At 46.2% G+C, this 21,082-nt stretch overlaps 1 protein-coding gene and 1 long non-coding RNA gene across 6 annotated transcripts in view; one reads left to right on the plus strand and one right to left on the minus strand.

Moving 5' to 3' along the window:
- Positions 1-21,082, plus strand: part of EYA2 (EYA transcriptional coactivator and phosphatase 2) — a 217,088-nt gene that overhangs the window by 152,461 nt on the left and 43,545 nt on the right. The gene's annotated exons all lie outside the window — the stretch shown is intronic.
- The window catches only part of LOC118920741 (uncharacterized), a 78,604-nt gene that overhangs the window by 3,047 nt on the left and 54,475 nt on the right, over positions 1-21,082 (minus strand). The gene's annotated exons all lie outside the window — the stretch shown is intronic.

Raw genomic sequence — 21,082 nt, forward strand, 5'->3', positions numbered from 1 at the left:
TGCCGTTAATATGTCCAGCAGTGCCTGAGGGAAATCCGGCATGCGTTTTTGGACTGTGCACAGCTTAGGTAAAGGATGGCAGAGTCGGGAGCTGCTGAAAACACCAGTGTGGACTTGGCAGCTACTGCAAAAGGTTGGGCTGCCCCAGAGGGGCTGCAGTAGGGAGTGACCCAGTAGATCTAGGTGTTCTGTGTTTTTTCTAACCACCTCAGTAAAGTCACCCACCCTGAAAGCATTCCTTCACTCCTGCCCTTCTGAGGCTCTGCGGCTCTGTGCGGCAGCCGGGCTCTCACAGATTGCATAGGGTTTTGTAATCTTGGGGGTGCTTTTTGTGTCTGTGCCTCAGTGTCTTAAGGGCCACTCCTTAAACCATATTGTGGGTTTGTCCCCCCAAGACAAGTACAAAGCCCAGAGCTCCTTTCTGAGCCCCATGCCACCTGGTCCATGTCATTCCTCATCACTAGCCACCTCTCTCCACCCTTGCCACCTAATCCCAGTCACCTTCACCTCGAGCTATGTGGCCTCCCAGCTTTCACTCCTGCTCTTCATAGCTCGCCACAGAGTGGTCATCCTACAAGATGAGCCAGGTCATATCACTCCCCTACCAAAAAATTGTCAGTGGCTTCCTGTTGACAAACCCTAACCCCAGCCTCTAAGACCATCCATGAGCTGGCTCCTGCCCCACTCTCCAGCCCCATGTCCCAGTACTTATCCTGAGCTGCTTTCTGTCCTCAAACTTGCCACAGTATTTCCCATTTCTGCTGGGTTTCTCCCAGAAGCAGAGCCTGAGACAAGGAGTGAGTGTGAATAGTTTCTCTGCAGGGAGATGATCCCAGAAAGCACTGGGTCCAGGGTGGGGAAGTGAGACAGGGAAGGGAAGGCGGCCAATGCAGAGTGCCTAACTAGTTACTGCTGCAGGTAACTGGGGCTCCACCCCAGCAGGGACCCCAGGAAGACTCTGTAGAACACACCTCAGAGTTAATCCACCCAAGGGGTGAGGGTGCTTGGATATTTATCTACAAATTCCCTCCCATCATGGGTGGGCGGCTTCTCCTAAGGGTGTTATCTCCCTGCACTCTGGCCTGCCCCAAGAAAGCTCTAGGACAGGAAATCATGGTGATAACAGAAGAAAGTTTCTGCATGTATAGGGATGGTGACCTCTGAGGGCAAATGAGGAAGGGACATACTGGAAACCTCTGGTGTAATCTAGAATGTTCGAGAATGTTATTTTACTAGATTAAATCTTATCTTTCAGTTTTCACTTTAAGTGTAGCCTCTTTCAAAAGGACTTTGTTAACCCCTCCTTTCCATCTAAATTGCTTCTGTCCCCATAAGTGTGTTTCTCATTCATACTATTATGCACTTACTGTCTGTCTCCTTTCTAGGCTATTGTACTATAAGCGTAGGGACCATGGACATTTTCTTAGCTACCCCATCAAGCACAGCATGGGCCAGAATTGCTCAATAAGTATTTGTTGCACGAACGAATCAGAACAAGCCTCTAGAAAGAAAGCTGCATGACGACAGGCACCTTTTGTTCTGTTTTGTTCGCTGCTCATCCCAGTGTATAGAATAGTGCCCCTCACTTAGTAGGTGTCAAATAAATATTTGTTCAATAAAGGAAGGAAGCAAAGGAAAGAAAATATCATCAAAACAAAAAATTCCTAAGTGGTGGCCACCAGCCAGATTCACTAGCAGACATTTCCCTTTGGCCCCAAGAGTGTTGGAAAAAATGTGACTTTGTCGCCAACATTTAAAAATCAGGAGATTGCACAGACCAAAACATCTAGATTTCCAACTCCTCTTGAAAAATTAGAAAATCTGGCCATCCTGCATTCCCATGGGGCAGCAATCAGCAGGAGCTGAGTAGCAACCGCCCTCATGGTGGGGCGGTGGGGTGGGGGAGTGCACTCTCCAGCCCAACCACAGCCCCCACCTGGCCTGTTAACCCACTTACGGGACCCTCCTGGCCCCACTGGCCTCTGAGTTTCAACACCCATCCTAGAATTTCAGAACCACAGAAGCTCAGAGCTGGAAGGACCTGGGACTCTCATGTCCAATTAGTCTCCATAGTATTTAAGGAGAAACTGAGGCCCAGAGAGACTAAAATCACCCAAAGGAGAATGGGAGTCATGCTCCCAGGATGTCCAGGGAAAACAGGTGGGAAGCTCTTGGAGCCCCCAGGTCTCCTCTGCTATCTTCATTCCTCTTCTAGAATTTTCCACTCTCTTCTCCAGCTCTCTCTTGAGTGAGGAATGAGCATCTTTTTATTTGCTAAAGTCAGCCACCCTGAAAGAGACCCAGAATATTCATGGTTTAAATAAGGTAGTTTCTCTGTCACCTAGCAGCCAAGCAGTTCAAGGTGCTGAGGCTGCTTACCCAGAGCCAGGGACAGAGGCCCCTTCCGTCTTGTTCTCTGCCAGCCCTGAAGCATTGCCCTCGCTGGCGAGATAAGACACAGCTTATCCCCATGTGGGCATGCTAGCCAGGGAGAAGGGGGAACAGAAAAGGGGAATTCACTCCTCTCTTTTTAATTTTTTTTTAATTTTTTCTCTCTCTTTTAAAGGCCAGACCCAGAGGTTGGTTGCACATGTGATTTCTACTCACATGCCATTGGCTGGAACTTGATCATATAGCTGCATCTAGCGGGAAGGGCGTCTAGGAAACCTGGTCTAGTCATGTCTTCCATTAAAATTTAGAGCTTCAATTATTTGAAGAGGGAGAAGGGAAGAATGGATATTGCAGAGCAGCCAGCATTTTCTAGCACAAATACCATGTGATATGGGAAGAACAATGAAAGAGAAGACTGTTGAGGAAAAGAATCTAGAATCCTATTTGTGTGTCTGGAACTCCAAAGAGAAGTCTGGGCTATCACTGTAAACTTGGACGTCAGAGAAGTGTAGGATCCAGAGAGCAGGAGCAGGAGCCCCATTTTTCAGACAGAGTAACTGAGAGATAGGGAGGCCATGTAGTCAAAGTATTCATAACAAAACTAAAATAGATGGCCTTGACTGTTAGCCCACAGCTCTTTCTCTTTGTGCTTTGCCAGCAGCTGCTGCCATGTGGAGCTCATTATTAATGGGATTCATTCAGGTCAGGCTCGATCCAGGAGCTCAAGCAGTGTTCTCAGGGATTGGGCTTTCTGCATCCCTCAACTGACTATCTCCATGTGGTAACTCCCTCTCAGCAATCCCAATTTAAAAAGGACACCTACTTCCCAATTCCAGCACAACTCCAGGCTTGAATCTCAATTGGCCCAAACTGGGTCAAATGCCCATCCATTCACCAACCTCTGTGGCTCTGATTAGCCAGCCTAGATCAAGAGCTCACTCCTGGCATGAAAAGAGTGGAAGAAAAGTGAGTCGGCTCCCTCCTAACCTAATGGTCATAGTCAGGGAGGGATGGTCCCCCAAAAGAAACTGAAGTGCTCTTTCCAGAAAAGGGTAAGGACTGTGGAGGTCCAGCATGGCCTCTGAAGGCCAAAACCCCCTGTACACCTATGCCAAGGACCAGCAGCTTGTGACCTCTTGGCTGAGCACTGTACAGGAAGCAGAAATCATGTCAACTGTGGTCCCAGCCAAAGGGAGACTTGCTGTTTACTTAGGGAAATAAGACTCACAGAGCTAAAGTGATTAAGGAAGGATGCAAAACAGAGTGTTTGAATTTTAAACCAGAAACTGGGCTCTCTTCCTGTTCCCAATCAGGGCATGTGCTGCTCGAGGCTGTCATCTCTCTACTTCCGTCCCATCTCTTCCTACCCAGTGCTCAGAGCCAGACCATCCCTTTGGTAGCTGTACCTCTCTGCATCTTGCGGATCCATTAGAAATTCCCTGGGGAGCTGGAGCAGCCAGCGATTGCCTCCTCTTTCCTAGCCTCTCCTCCTCCCTACCCGCCTCCCCGCTGTCCCTGACCTCTGTTTCTTCCAGCTGGGATCAGACAAATGCAAGGGGGTCAGGAGCCTCTGCCTGTGGCCAAGGGACCCTAAAAGGGACTGATCTGCAGTCCTCCGGGGTTCACACTGAGGCAGCCCTGACATCTCCTTTTGTTTCTTGCCTTCCAGGCAGCTCAGCACCAATTGGAAGCTCAACTCTAGGACTGTTGTGGGTTTTTTTAATACAACTTCATTGAGATATAATCCACATACCATAAATTGGCTATTTCAATGTGTCCAATTTAGTGGTTTTTAGTATATTCACAGAGCTGTGTAACCATCACCACTGTCTCATTTTAGAATGTTTTCATCACCCCCAAAAGAAACCCCGTACCCACTGACAATCATTTCCCATTTCCCCCTCCCCACAACCCTGGCAACCACTAATCTGCTTTCCATTTTTATAGATGTGCCTCTTCTGGACATTTCTTGTAAACGTAATCATACAATATGCAGTCTTTTGTGACTGGCTTCTTTCGCTTAGCATCATGTTTTCAAGATTCATCCACGTTGTAGCATGTGTCAGTACTTCATTCCTTTTGATTGCGACATAATTTTCCATTGAATGGATATACTGTATTTTGTCTATTCATTAGCTAGTTGATGGACAGTTGGGTTTTTGGCTATTATGGATAAGGCTTCTGTGAACCTTTGTCTACAAGTTTTTGCATGGATATGTGTTTTAATTCTCTTATGCCCAGGAGTGGCATTGCTGGGTCATACGGTAACTCTAGGTTTATGGTTTTGAGGAACTACCAGACTGTTTTCCAGAGTAGTTGCACAGTTTTACTTCCCTGTGAGCAATGTGTAAGTGTTCCAATTTCTCCACCTCCTCACGAACACTTGTTAACATCTGTTTTTTGGTTATCGTCCTCTTAGTGGATGTGAAGCCATATCTCACTGTGGTTTTGTTTTGTATTTTCCCTAATGTCTAATTAGGCTAATGACTAATGATGTTTTCCTGTGCTTATCAACCATTTGCAATACCTTCTTTGGAGAAATACCTATTCAAATCCTTTGCCCATTTTTTAATTGGGTTGTCTTTTTATTGCTGAGTTGTAAGGGTTCTTTATATATTCTGGATACCAGTCCATTATCAGATATGTGATTTGCAAATATTTGCTCCCATTCTGTGGGTTGTCTTTTCATTTTATTGATGGTGTCCTTTGAAGTACATGAAGTATCACAGGGGGAGGAGTTGAAATTAAATTTGAGAAAAGGTGGCCAGGGAAGGAGGCTTCATGGGGAAGCTGAATTTTGAATAAAGACTTGAAGGAAGTGGAGGAACAGATGTCTGGTGGAAGAGCAGAAGGAGCAGCAAGTGCAAAGGCCCTGAGGCAGAAGTTTGCCTGGTGGGTTTGAAGGACAAGAAGGAAGCTAGCATGGCTGGAGCAGAGCAGGTGATGGGGAGAGTAGTGACTCACCTGGCTTTCACTCTGAGGTGGGAGTCATGGAGGCTTGGAGTAGAGGAAGGACAGGGTCTAAGTCACATTTCTAAAGACTCTCTCTGGCTCTGCCCTAGGAAGAGTAGACTATGGGGGGGGCAAGTGTGAAAACCAGTAAGAAGGCTACTGCCACAGTCCAGCTGAAAGAAGATGTTGTTTAGACTGGGGCGGTGGAGGTGAGGTGGTGGGAGGTACAGCAGTCGGGATATATTTTGAAGACAGAACCAACCACAGATAAGAAATTGCACGTCCCTTATTCTCACCCCCAGGGCTACTTAGATGTCCTATTTTCTGTCCATAGTTTCCCTCTGAAGGGACCTGATCTCATCTCCCCCAGTGACAACTAACAAATTCCTCTCGAACAAATTCTCCTGTCCTTTTTGCACATTTGCTATAAGGCAAGTACTCTACTGTGACTACTACTGCTTTTTTAAGAAATGCAGACATTGCATTATTCATAAGCTTTGTCTACCCAGGGTCCCCTTCTTGCTTCATGTGCGTGTTTCCTTTTAGACCCATTTAGACTCTTCCTCTTCCCCACCCCAGAGTTCAATGTGTAGCTTTTTGTTTGTTTTCCTGCAAAATATGCATTACCATTTTGTGTGCATTTATGTTTGTAAATGGCATTGTGTAAATACTCTGTTTCTCACTTTTCACCCTCTCCTCTATGGTTTTAGACCCTTACACATCCCTGTACATCCAACTCTGTTGCCCTCAGGGGTTCTCAATTGGAGGCGTTTTGCCCCACAGGACTTCTGGCAATCTCAGAACCGTTTTGGGTGGTCACAACTTAGGGGAGTGCCGCTGCCATCTAGTGGGTGGAGGCCACAGACGTTGTGCACAGGACGGCCCCAACCACAGGGAATTAATTATCTGGCCCCCAAGTGTCCACAGTGCTGCAACTGAGAAGTCCCGCATCTAACCGCTGCTCCGAATCCCAGATCCCATGTCTTTCTTAAATGCCCCTCCCGACGGAGAGGACGTCCAGGCTCCCTGGCTCCCTACTAGCACAGGCAAAAGCTGTGATGAGCATCCTATAGGGACTGTTCTGAGCGTTACACCTCCTCTCTCATTGAATCCCCACCGCAACCCTGTAAGGCATGGCTGCTCTTATAATACCCATGTCTGAAGAAACTGAGGCTCAGAGAGGTCAAGTCATTCAGCCAAGGTCACCTAGTTTGGAAGGGATGAAAGCCAGGATGCAGCCACTGCTCTGAACTATATGCTTCTGAACTGCATCCCCAGTGATCCACGTTAATGTCCTCAGGGTACAATTAAAATCCATTGTCTTCTGCTTGATTGTGAGCAACAAGAGACTAGGTTGATGTGTTAGTAGCTTCATCCCCTGCTACCCTGCAGTGCCTGGCACAACTGCTTGGCAAGTATCTTTGAATATTCAAATAAATAAATAACCTGCAGGTAGGGAGTTTTAACTGTGTGTGATTGTAAGCACTGCAGAAATGAGATTCCAGGGTACCAAGGAACTCGGGGGAACAAATATCCACACATGTGACAAGACAGGAGCCTGTCAGCATCTCTCCAGGGCCAAGGTGCTGGGTGCCAGCCTGGCCTGGCCTTACCCTGAGCTGGGCCCACAGCCAGGACTCAGCAAAGGCTGTGAAGTGTTGAGCAGGGGCCCCTCTGGGAAGGCTGAGGGCCAGGGACCCTTTGGCAGGTGGAGTGGCCCTTGATGTCTGCCTGAGCAGAATTCCCTCCACATCTACTCTTTAAAGGGCCACACCCTGCTCATTCGGAAGAGATCAGAGGTTTTTAATTGGCCATGGGGGGCCAAATCTGGCATGAAGACAGGTTTACGTTGGTCTCCACCCAAACATACCCTTAAGTTCTAAATTCATTGCCAATATTTTTTAATAGAATAACTTACATAAAACCTGGATGTCTCACTTTCTTGGAAAATGGGGCGATCTGGCAACACCAGGCTTGAGCTTTCAAAAAGTGGGGACCCTTTGACAGGACACGTGCCCCAGCATTCACCGCAGCCCCCTCTCTCCTGGGAGCAGAGCATCACGTCACACCTGGGCGGCAGGCTGTGAGCAATTCCACGTGTGTGGTGCCTCCTTCACCCCAAGGATATTTATGTTTGTGCCCCACCAATGCCAGGCAGTGTCCCACCAACGTGCCATATATAAGGCAGAGATCAGTGGTGCTCATGCCCTCCGGGTCCTCTGTGTGGACTCTGGGATACAAGGGCCCCTAGTTCCCTCCAGTTGGGTTCCAAGCTTAGTCAGATGGTTCCAAACCATGCCTTACACTGCATGCTGCTTAATTCCTAGGGAAGATCTATCTTGAGGCTCTGTTACCATGGCTGGGACTTCTGTTCACTCAGTGTGGCTTAAATCCCCACCTTCTTCCAACAGCAGCAGAAGGGTTTCATCCTTAAGAAAGGCTCTCCAACCTTCCTGACCAGTCTAAACACCCTGTGACAGCTCACAGCCCAAGGGGCTTGCCATAACACGGTTTCAGTTACTCATTTCATGGTGTGATTATTTGATTACTGAGTAACATCACCATCATCATCATAAGATGGCTAAGATAGAATTTTCATCAGTACTTCTCAATGTCCCACTCGTAGCCCTTCCCATCCCCGTAGGCGTGATGGCTTCCCTCTGCAAGTACCTGTGACACTCGGAGTGTTCTTCACAGATGTCACTAGAGGGACAGAGCCCCGGTTGTCCACAGCAGTGACCTGCTCACTGGCCCACCCTTGCTGACTTCCTTCCGCTCCCCCTCACTTCTGTACTTGCCTCCAGTGCTTCCTGGGGTCACCTCCCAGCTTGCACTTGAACCCTAGGCTCAGGGTCTACTTTGGAGGACACCCAAAGCAAGACACTGAGGAGCTCTGAACGTTCAGACTTCTTCATGATTGCTTATTACAGGGACTGCAACTCCTCTTTGCCACAGCCCTGTTGTTACCTAAGCCCTCCTGGCTACCAGCAGTGTGGCCCAGGGACCCTCATCTCCAGGGAGCTATTAGAAATGCAGAGTCTCAGGTCCCCCCACAGAACCGGAATGGACATCTAAACTTGATTTGTTCACACATTAGCCTATGAAGCAAGACATAAGCCATGAATTCACCTGGTAATGGCTTTTCTCCTGGATCCAGCCAGCCCGTCGGCCTCTTTGTGTATCTAGCAGAGGCTAGGTACAGAGAGCCTGCCAGATCTTGGCTTAACCCCCACCCCCATGGCCCCTCTGCCCCCTCCAACCAGCCACGGTCCTCCCCCACCCTCCAAGGGTGTTATTACGTGATTCCGGCTCAGATTCCGGAATCCAATACCCAGCGCAGCGCCAGCAGGATTCAATCAGATCCAGTCGGCGATACACAGCGTGGCCTGTCCGTTACTGCTTTACAAACTGAGAAGAAATAAAAAACCCCGGTTTTATGACCCAGCAGTTAAAAACTATTTGTAGAAGTTGCTACGGTTCAAATCAAAAGTACCCTCCCTGGAGGACTATTAGTTAATTCAGAGGACCACAGATTCTTTCCTTTTCTTTCCTTTTCCCCCTGCCTACCTTGAGATGTAGCTCGAATTCACTTCTGCCATTCAGACATCTAGAGCTTTCCATCCTTTGACAAACACAAGCCAAAGTGCTTAAGGACATCTGTTTATTTTATTTCTTTAATGAGAAAACCTTCCAATTTCTCCAGGCTCAGCTGTGTTTATTTACATTTTGTTAGCCATGTGAGGCAAGCACCTTGGAAGTTTAAAGGCCTGGCCGGGCCCTCGCAGCGGCCTCCAGCTCTGAAATGGAGTCAGCCCTGCCCAAGGAAAACAGAGTCCTTGGAACTCTATAAAATAGATTTTCAAAATAAATACTGCCTAATTCACTTGGTAGATGTGGATTAAGTCAAGATGAATACAATTTGGAAAGGATTTTCTGAGGAAGTCGGAGATTTCTTTCCCCCACTGGGGGTTAAACCTTGCATTTAAATCTTTTTCCCCCACCTCCAGCTCTCTTTTCAGTTAAGTAAAAAATATCTAGTCTTTGTGGCTAATAAAGAAATGGTGACTTTAAGTGGCCTTCCCGAGCAGATTATTTTCCTTGTAAGAGTAGGGATGGTGACTTAACTAGTCACTTCATCCCATCCAATGAGGGTAAGAAGCGAACATCTGCAGTTGTCGTTCTGGCGGGGGTGGGTGAGGAAGAGGCTGGAAATGCTTTGAAAGATGTCCTAGAGGTAAATGACAGTTGGAGGGGCAGGAGGTGGGACCCTTTGTAGATTTAATCCCCTGTAATAGTGCTTCCCTGAGCCAGAGGGTCGCCATGCCAAGTGCCTCTGCTTATGTATTTTAAAACATTAAAGGATTATTTCCAACATAAAATATATTTTAGAGATGGTTTGGGATTGTCACAAAAGTGCTCATTAGCAGAGACTTTCTTTGAAGCCTGTGCTCTCTTCTGCTCGGAGGGAGACCGTTTTCCGCAGACGCACTTAATCTAGGCGGAGGGTTTTCTCAAACACGTTAAGACTCCTGCATAGTACGAATTTTCCACCCACAAATTTAACAAATGCCGACTGCTTTTGCCAACTTTTTTTTTTTCCTTCTCTAGCCCTGCCTTTCAATGAATGCTGAAGGGCATCTGGAAAAAAATAATAATAAGAGGGATTTAAATCTCCTATGCAAAATTTACAACAAATTACTGGTTGGGTTAAGAGTAAGAAGCTCTTTTGTCTTCTGTAAATATAGGGGTTGCTGCTCACAATGATAAGTGGTGAAAAAAAAATCCCAGGCACCCTGCAAACCTAAATAATGGGAACAATTTTCCTTTACACTTAACTAGCAGGTTGAGACGCTGTCTCCCCCAGCGCCCCACCTGCACTTTTTACGGTACTTATTTCCCAACAATAGGGCCCTTGAGCTGTCCAAAGATCGCTGGAATTCCCATGAGCCTTTGGTGATGAGGGTGTCACTTGGTGAATGGCAGGAAGGTGTCAGCACGGCTGTACTGGGGGCTGACTTTGACAGGGAAATAGGAGGTTCCCTCCACCATGCCTGCTTCCCGCATTTCCTCCATGAGTTAGAGAGCTCTTGGGCCCTTCTGATGGCAGAGGCAGAAAAAGTTCTGATGCAGTTCCTCCCGTGGGGCCTAATCCAAACTCAAGCAGTTTAAGAATCTCTTTGGAAATGTCCGTCAACGGATGAATGAATAAACACATTTTAGGGTATTCACACAATGGAGTATTTTTCAGCCATAATAAGGCATGGAGGACTGATAGATACATGCTGCAACATGGACGAACCCCAAAAACGTTCTGCTAAGTGAAAGAAGCCAGACACAAAAGGTCATACGTCCTGAGATGCCATGTATATGAAAGACCCAGAATAGCTAAACCCATAGAGACAGAACACAGCTCGGCAGTTACCAGGGCCTGGGAGGAGAGGGGAACAAGGAGCAACCGCTCCAGGGGCATGGGGTTTCCTTTTGAGCTGATGAAAATATTTTGGAACTGGCTAGAGGTTTTTGCTCATCTGTAAAGATGGAGTAATAATTCCTGCCCACTGAGCACATAAGACCAGTCTGAGAATCATCTGACGCTTCCCGAAGAGCACTATAGGTACTGTTGAGGGAACACGCGACCTAGTGCTGGTAAATGATGAACATTTTTCGCTTGAAAAATTAGGCTTTTTTTTTTTAATACTCTCTTCGTCTGGTTTTGGTGTCCAGGTAATACTGGCCTCATAAAATGAGTTGGGAAGTATTGCTTCCTCTTCTTTTCTGTTAGAGATTGGGGAGAATTGGAGCTAATTCTTCTTGAAATGTTTGGTAGGCTCCTCCAGTGGACCTGGAGATTTTATTTTTCAGGAAGCTTTTAAACATGAATTCAATTCTTTTAATACTTGCAGCTCATTCATGCTGGGTGAGTTTTGGTAGTTTGTGGTTTTTGAGGAATTGGTCCATTTCATTCATTGTCAAATTTAGGTGTGTAGAGCTAAAAACAAAAGAAGAGTATTTAACTTTCCTGGTGACTTTCAGTTTGTGGCATATAACCCTTACTCAGAGTCTTCGGTTATAGGGATAAAAACTGTAAATCTCTCCCCACATGCACTGTGCTGGTCATGAGTCATCTCCTTGGTCAAAGTAGATGTGGGTGCTCCCCATTCTACCAGAAGAACAGAGGCCCTGCCCAAGACTGCCAAGCTCGTCAGTGACAGAGAAGGCATTGGACCCAGCACTGCAAAGGCCATTCTGAGCCCCTCTGCCACCCGAGCAGACACAGCTGATCACGAAGCCCCCATGTTCCATGGCCGACTTCCAAACCTTCAGTTCAATGCAGTTCAGTCCCATATGGTTCCTCCCCATACCTGACATCACACCACAGGGGGTCTGCAAGACATTCCTGACTTTCAAACACATTTTTTTATGAGTTGCCAAAACTTAAAACTGGGAGATTTCACATTAAAAAAATCAGATTTCTGGGTTCTCTTGAAAAATAAGAAGATCTGACCATGCTGCACCCACAATCCCAAATGGCACCCCTAGGCTAGAGCTGCTAGCAGCTGCCCCCTTAACTGAGGCAGGTGGTATCCAGTTTGCCACAGTCCTTACCACTCCCTGTTGCTTCTCTAATACTAAGTAAGGCCAAATATCAGTTGTCATTACTATCTCTCTTGCACTATTGTCTTTCTCTAAGAGGTAGGGGGAGAGTGAAATATTTCTTGCATCACGAGTTGGAAAATGAAAGACCACCAAGGCCATGTATTTCACATGAACCATTTCCCTCATTTACATGAGCTGCTTAGTCTCGGTAAGTCTTGTTGTCTTTTGCGCCTCATCCACAGAATAAAGTCTAAACTCTCTGGGCTGACTTCCAGACCCTTTATGACTGAGCTCCTTTTATCCTTCCCTGTGTCATCTCTCAGGCTCTCAACTTTATGTCTTAGGCTACAGCCTTGAAGTTGTGCCAACAAACTCCAGGCCTTTATCCATGCTGTTCCCTCTGCCAGAAATGTGTTTTTCCCACTCGCCAACCATTTGCCCAACCAATGCTTATTCAGCCTTCAGGTCTTATCTTAGACATCCCTGCCTCCAGGAAGCTTTCCTTGACTACACTGGGTTAGGTGTCCCTCCAGGACGTTCCTTTTGCACCCTGTACATCCTGCTATTGCAGCCTTAATCGCTAGGTATTTTATCACCCATTTACTTGTCTAGACTTGAACTCCTCAAGTGCAGAGATGGTGACTATGTTTTAGTTCTCTCTATATCCCTACTTGTAGCACAGCTCAGGCTATGTGCCCTATAATTAGTTGTCAAATTAATTTTCTTTCACTCTTTAAGTATTAGAAACCCAACTCAAGCCCACTTTGGTGGAAGAGTGAATCGGCATTTACAACCAAAATGTTCAGGGATATTTGACTTCAGGCGTGGCTGAATCCAGGAGCTCAGGCAGTGTCCATAGAACTATCTCTCTTCATCACTTTGCCCTATTTTTTTCTGGTTTCTTCATTCTTTTCATTTATGGTGGCAAAATGTCCCCAACCAGCACAAGACCAACATCCTGCCAGCTCAAAGAGCCCAGTGAAAAGAGAATACCTCTTTCCCAATAGTTCTAACCAAGTCCCAGACTGAGCTCTCCTTGGCCTGGCTTGAACCAGTCACTCAGGGACGGGTGGGTGGGGTCAGCCCCCTCAGAACAACACAGATAGGGTGTGATGAAGTTCTGGCTTCCCAAAAAACACTTAGGATGCTACTACCAGAAAGTGGGACGGATGCTGGACAGACAAGAACAGCAGACACTCACTTCCACGTGTATGTTGTAAGCCATGGGAGGCCAAGAGCCTGCATGGTCTTACCCAACACTTAACAGGTGTTCAGTAAACATATGAAGTTGAAGTGTAAATTGGCCCAGGGACCAGGGTCCGTGCCCTTAGACATGGCCCCACAGGGTCTGGCCCATTACCTCTGTGACCTCTTCTGCTAGGACTCCTCCCCTCCCTCTCTCTGCCTCTGCCACGCTGGTCTCCTCAATGGTACTTGGACCCATCAGACAGCCCCACACTCCCGCCTCAAGGCCTTGGATCACTTGGTTCCCTTTGTCTGAAATGTTCTTCTTCCCATGTGGCTTCCTCCCTTTCCTCCTGAAAACCTGCTTAGATGCCATCTTCTCAGTGAGTTCCTTCCTGACCATCCGTGAAACTCTAACAACTCCTTCTGTACAGCCCACATGAAACAAATCCTGTGCTGTATTTTTTCGGTAGCATTTATCACCCCTGGCAGGGCACACTATCATGCAGAATGTGCAGGGCCCACCTCTAGGAGGCACCACTTTGATGGTGGTCTCTGTGAATGGTACCCCTGGAGTTGTACAGTGCACAACCTTTATGGCCATACACAGCAGCCCTGCCATCAGACATACTACAAATCTTGTTTTATTCATTTACGAGTTTGCCGCTTCATCCCCGTGCCTAGAGCAATGCCAGGCCTGTAGAAGACACTCAGTAAATATTTGTCGGATGAATGAATGAATTTCTGTGCCCCTGAACCAGGCTGCATGTTGACAGCTAAGTTTAGGTGTGAAAGAAGAGGAGCCTTGTGTCCTGATGGATGACTGTGAGGACAGTACCCTGGGGACTGGAAGGAGCCCCATGCAGTGACCTCTTGCTCTTGCTAGGACCCTTCCGCGGATGCTAGGGAGCCCAGAGGACAGTATGCTGAGCTCACTGTCGCCATTTAAGAGGAAATTGATTTTGCTCCTCAGAAGGGTTGTTCTCTTGTACCCTCTTCCTGTTCTTTAGGTTCCCTGGTAGGGGTTAATAGTTCTTCATCGCTCCACGACACAAACCATCACAGTGTCAAAGTCCCAAGTCCCAGGAAACACCGCAGTTTGGGCAAATCAGGACAGGTGATCCCCTGACTCCACGTTCACAGCCCAGTTTATCTACTTACTTACTATTTTTTGCCTTTAAATTTATATCCTAGAAAAATGCATTAAAAGCTACTACATACTACCAACTGAAAGAACATTTTCAAAGGATTAAAAAAAAATCTAAGAGCCTGAGTAGTTGCATAAAACTCCAGAAGAGGAACGAGTGTAGACATCTTTGTTTGTTCTCTTGAATTTGACCCTGATTTTATCATTTGTAGTCAGTTTGACTCTTTTGTGATGCAATGATGATGTGGTTTATCCTAGTTTTTTTTGGTAAAGTTCTTGTTAGTACAGATAAACCCATTTGCTGAGCTAAGAAGAACTTTTCTATTTTCTGTGTCCTAGGAAACAGCCAAAGAAGCCAAGCTGGGTTGTTGTTGTTTTTTTTAACTTTACTGTTTAAATATGTGAATCAACCTCTTTTTTTCTTTACAACCATCATTTTCTTGTCTTCCTCTCTTAAACAAGCTGATCTGTTTTCCAGGAGTTTCCAAGTAATTAAACCCAATTAAAACCATTAAATTCTTTCTTTTAATGACAACTTTATTATTAAAAGCTAACCACAAGGAGGAGATTTAACTGGCAAAGCCCTCATTGTGTGTTAATCCGTCCCTAACCTCTGGCTGACACTTCCAAGAGATAAACCCCACAGAATGGTGAGACTGGTTTAATGAATAGCTTTAATTAATACTTTTCTTCCTCGTGGCAGAGTAATTATTTGTTCAGCTTGTAAACAGCTACCTGGTGGTGATTTTTTAAAGGCCCACTTGGCTTGCTTGGTGCGATGGCTTTGATTGGTTTTGTGTGTTCGTGCGTTTTTGTTCTTAAAAAGAGGGGAAGAGGTCTCCGCTCCAGAATAGGTGCAGAAGTGCATTGTTTTGATGTTGGGATGTCAGGGTAATCCTCAGAGGAGAAGGGCGAGGCAAAGGCAGGTGGCAGGTTGCCTGAATTTGTGAATCATCTCCAAAGTGGGCATGTCTGCCCTTTTCTGCAGAAGTCTGCAAGCCCAGACAGTGTCCCTGCCGAGACACCTGCGGCAGTCTGAGTGCTGAGATGGGGAGCAAATGACTGGGATCGCAAAATGACAAGCTCAGCTCCCACCCCGGGTCACCCCTGACCTTCCTTTCATTCACGTGGCACTTGCGAAGGGGCCCGCCGAGGGCAAGTGCTGCATGTGGCCAGTGAGACCCAGAGAAGTGACTCTGTGAATGAGAATGTGAAGCCCACCAGGAGTGCTTGCCCGCAGCCCAGCACCCTGCTAAAGTGCTTGCCAGACAGCAGCTCCTTTTCTCTCCCCGTCACTTTGGGAGGTAGGAGCTGTGGTTACCCACATCCTACAGACAAGGGAATGAGGATGGTGTCTTGCCCGAAGTCAGGTACCTTCTAGTAGCTAGACAGGTGGTTTGCAGACAGGCATCTGGCTGCAGCAGTATTTCTGAACTACCGTGTCACACTGCCCTTTGAGACAGGAACGTGGCACTGTTGCAGGGGAAAGCCGCATCTGAGGAGATCTCTCCCTATGCACCAGGTGAAACCTCAACCTGGATCGGGGAGAGGGTTCTTGACTCTGAACGAGAAAGAATTCTCCAGAGGCCAGATGAGTGTAGGTGAGGAAGGAATTCATTAAAGCAAGAGCAGCAGGGATGGCAGCTTCCTTGCAGGCAGCAGAGAGCAAGGAAGAGCAGAGGGAGGAGAGGGAAGCTCACTGAACTGCTGGTGGTCACTGGGCAAATCCCTTGCCAGCTTCTAAAGCCAGGGTCCCCTGGCGTCCAGGGTCCACTTGGATCTGCACGGCATGGGGACTAAGCACCTACTACCTCAGGATGCGAGGGAGCTGCAGAGACTGGATGAGAGATTATGTTCTGAGAACTTCCCAAAGGCAAAGAAAGGAGATTTTCGGCAGGCTACTAAAGAGCATGATCGTGCACCTGCACTCCTGTCCGGGTCACCCAGGCGACAGGAACTTGCAAGCCCAAATCAGACTCTCAGTAGTCTCTCCCTACTCATCTGGAATAGAACAGAGACAGAGTGAAGACTTGTGCTTAAGTCTGGAAAATAGAATGAAATAGCAAAGTGGACACCACTGGAAGAGTACAGAGACAAAATGCAGTAAGTTGAACAGTGAGAATTCTTTATTTAAAAAGTACACACTTGAAGAAAGGGGAGTGTGGGCAACCTCAGAAATGAGATGCACTTAAGGGTTTGGGGTTTTATAGGGCCTTTTGGATAGGGGTCAGCATAAGGCCTGATGTATACAGGTGATTTATAATTCCTTTGAAGTTTTGTCTTAAGAACAGGGTTATTTAGGCGACTGTGTTGACTGTATTTTGGCATTCTTTATCCACACAGGTTCATTTACACTTCAGAGGTCTATCTCCTGTCCTGGTTACAAAGTTACTTACTTGATTAAGGGGAAGGAAGAAGAGGAAGAACAGCCTATAGATTAAGTTAAAGAATGAACTGGGCCCATTTCCGCAGGCTAAGTGATTTTACAAATGGCATGACCCTCATCCCATTTCCCTGGTCTACCTCAGCACCTTGCACTCAGCTGGTTGGGAGATTTAGTCTTTTCTTTTTTTTATAGCTCATCACTGAGAAAGCTAGTTTCATTAACAAGGTGACTCACTCTGTAATTACAAAGTTGATAGGCTAACACTAAGGACCAAGCCTTTTCATTATTTAAGATGATTTAGACCAGTGGGTCTCTACTGGGGGTAATTTTGCCTCCCAGGTACTTGTGGCAATGTCCAGAGACATTCTTGGTTGTAACAACTGGGCAAGGTGCTGGTGGGTAGAGGCCTGGGGTGCTGCTCAACACCCTGCAATGGGCAGGACAGCCCCCGAGCAAAGAATGATCCAGCTGAAATGTCAATAGCACTGAGTTTGAAAATCCCTGATTTATGGAATGCTCAAATTCTTCATTCTAGAGACATTTTGTAAACACACAAAAGCTGCTTTTTAGGGGGACTAATAATCACGGCTTTCAATTCATTCATTCATTCATTAGTTAGTGCTTTTGACAGTTATCCATGCCACCAGAAGTTTTTCAGAAACACATCTAAAGTATTCTCAACCACACATCAGTTATTGATGAACTCTGACTGGTACATGAATATTTGAAGACTACTTCCCAAACTCCCAAACATCTACCTCTACTTGTTACACAAGTTTCCTTTTAAAAAATGCCTCGTGAAGAGCAGGAAACAGTTTCCTCATCCAAGCACTTTTGCGCTAAGAGAAGTATTCAGAAATCTCCGGATGCCTCTTTGGATCCACTTTCCAAGATGTATTGTAGCAGGGAAGATAAGCAGACAGTCAGGAGGGCTGGGTATATGCTCAGAGCCTGGAACTGGGTCTAATGTTTAGGATGTCAGAATGCGAGCATTTTGGAGTAAAGACTGTGGACTTCCCCATCTTTATCTCCAAGGACTGATCATGGCATTCTCCCCAGGACACCCCTGATAGGGATGGAACAGACGCACCTGGGAAGCAGCCAGCCTTAGACACAGTGAAAACAAGACTGAATTCACAGAGTTCCTTAGTTCTCTGAAAGTTACTTTTGGAAGCATTGCATCTGATACCATCAATGGGTGTAAAGAGGCCCTAACGTTGGTCACCGAAATGGGTCTTCTTTTTTGACTCCTATGATGATATCCTAAAAAGTTACGGGCCACCAATAAGCTGTGGAGGTGGGAGCTGGGGGGCACAGAAAGGATTCGGAGCTCTTCAGGGCCAGCTACAGTGATCTGATTTCCAATCCCAGCTAAGGGGTCTGGCTCCCGCGTCCGGCTTGCGGGTGGGGGAGGGGGGCAGCTGAGAAATGAGAATTTTGCTTTTCCTTATCAAGTCCAGGAAATGAAAAGCACAAATGCCCGAAGGCAATAAGAGGAGATCTTTCCCCACCCTGTGGGCCCTCCTTTTATCCCCTCTGAGGCCCAACGGTTATTAGAAAAGAAAGGCAGAGTGAGAGCTGAGAACACAATCAGTGCTAATTTTTACACGGCAGCTGCTTGCCCTTTCCCCCAACTTTGGAAGAATGATTCAATTAAGTGAATCATTCATTTCACGAAAAGTAGACCTCAACGTTTTAAATCAGGCATTTACCACACACACACACAAAAAAAAAAACCTGATTATAATCTGCCTTGAGCTTCATTTCCCTAATAACATAATTTGTTATTAGTTCCCACAAACATGATCTATGAGTAAAATGGTTAAGATTCTGGTTTCCTAGTCAGATAGTCATGGGCTTGAATCCCAGCTCTGCCGTTTATTAGCAGTGTGACCCTGGACAAGTCACCTTGTCACTTTGAGTCTTGATTTATCTGTAAAATAGGAAAAAGATATTTTGAGGAGGAAATGTGGTCCTGTAAATAAACTCACACACACTCATATATCCATTTAATAAACGCTTCACGGAGCATGGGCTATGAACTGGGCTATGTTCCAAGTATGAGGGACATGGCAATAGCTCTCGTAGAGCTTGCCTTCTGGTTGAGGGGGAAGCACAAGCCATCATCCATAAGAAAGATCATTTCAGATGATGATAAATGTTATTAAAAACTGTAACAGGGCAAAGGGATGAGTCAGGGGTTGGCATGTAGGTAACCTTAGATGGAATGGTCAGAGAAGGCCTTTCTGGTACTGAAAGCGGGAACTGAACTTCACAAACGAGCCATTCATGAAAGCGCCTGGGGAAAGGAAATTCCAGGCAGAGGGAACCACAGGTGCAAAAGGCCTGAGGCAGGAGCAAGTCTGGCAGGTTCAAGGAGCAGAGAAGTAGGTTGGAGTAGAGAAGTGGATGGTGGCCACCGAAGGATGTTGGCTTTACTCCACGAGCCAGGGAGGCTAGTGGATTTAAATGAAGGACAGTTCTGATTTTTGTTTTAAAAAAGGGCACTCTGGCTACCAGTGTAGGCAACAGGTTTGGGGGAAAGGGGAAGCTAGCTGTCACTACACATAGCCCAGCACACAGATGTATTTGTTCTCTTCCTCTCTTCTTCTCTCAATGATAAAATAAAGGCCTCTTGGAAATAAAGCAAAGCACTCGGCACAGGACCCAGCACATAGCAGGCGCCCAGAATCCAGGGGAGCTCTGATAATGAGTATTATCATCTTGGGGAAATGTCTCTTAATCCCTTGCTTTTGAAGAAATCAGGAAGTTGAGGTGTAAGGACAAAGTGAAGCGCAAGGGCAGGCAGGGTGCCTTTGTGAACCGCGGTCAGGTGCGTGCCAGGGCACAAAGACCAAATATATATTTCTTAGTAGAAATCACAGTATCACACACCTCCAAATACCACTACCCCCCAATTACTATGACAACGCAAAATGACCCCTTTCCACTGTCCTTCCTGGTGGAGCACAGACATGCCACTTAAGCCTCCCACCGATGTGTGACAACACGTGCCGAATGCTGCCAACTAGGGAAGCTCACCTGAGTCGTGGAAGGCAGACACTTCTCAGAGCAAAGAAGCCATAGCAGGCATCGGGACCCAACAGAAGATTTTGGAATCTAGAGTCAGGTCAGACCTGAGTTCCAGTCCCAAAGCACCTTCAGTAAGACATGTATGTTACATGACCCGCTCTCTCTCAGACACACACTCACACACACACACATACTCCAGCCAAAATGGAAGTTTACCATTACTGCATATGACACACTCTGATATCTTGTCTCTTCTAGGGATTGGCAGACTTTTTCTATAAAGGGATAATAATTATTTGAGGCTTCAGGCTAAGCTCTGTAGCAACTATCAACTCTGCCACTGACGCGCAAAAGCAGCCATAAACACTAAGTGAACAAATGGGCTTTGCTGTATCCTAGTGAAACTGTATTTAAAAAACAGGCAGTGGGCCATAGTTTGCTGACTCCTGGATTCTCTTGTTATTTTCTCCATTCTTTTTTAATGTTGGCCATTAAAGTAAACATCCACAAAAAGGACTGTAACTGCACTTTGAAAAGCTCATTCAATCTTTATAACAACCCAATGAGATAAGCAACCCCATTTTACAGAGGAGAAAGTGAGGCACGCAGAGGTTAAGAAACTTGTACGAGATCATCTAGCTGGTAAGGAGGAATGGCCTTGACCGTAAGCAGCCTGGCTCAGAGCCCACTTCTTACCTCTATTCTGAAGCACTCTGAATTGGCTATTACTGTTTTTCCAACCAGTGTGAAGGAACCCAAGAGCCCACTGTCTCTTAAGGGGCTTGAGGATGAAATTACAGTGTGCCCTCCTTCTTTGTTCACAGGGTTGTGATACTGAATAAATAGCGTGTGGATCTCACTTCTTTGAATTACATGCTTTCTAGAACCATCTACCACAAAAGCATTCCATGCTGAACACAAAAAACTTGGAAAACTCAGAAAGGGAAATTCTATAATGGACAAAAAGAATTGTGATTCATTAAAATAACTTTTTGGTAAAAATTTAGACTCCTTTTGAAATGCAAATGGTGCCTCCTCATCTGTAGGGATTGGGAGGTCGACTAGAAGAATGTGGCTTTAGTTGGGAAGCTTATAAATTTGGGGATGGTGAAGATACTTGATACAAAACAACCGTTGTTGTCTTAATTAACCCTGAATGACTTCCATGTTCACAATTTGAAACCTCCAAGAATCCACTTGCTGTTTTCTTCATTCAAGTTGGTTTGACATCAGATTAATTTTTAGGAGACTTTTTTTTAATGCTCTTACCCTCTCCCCTCCATCCAGAAAATACAAAAAAAAAAGATATACAACCATATGTCACAAGACAATTTACTGATCCACCAGGCAGATCCTAGAGCAGCCCACATGGTGAACGTCCCCGCCATCCT

This window comes from Manis pentadactyla, chromosome 5, assembly GCF_030020395.1.
Source record: "Manis pentadactyla isolate mManPen7 chromosome 5, mManPen7.hap1, whole genome shotgun sequence".
NCBI lineage: Eukaryota > Metazoa > Chordata > Mammalia > Pholidota > Manidae > Manis > Manis pentadactyla.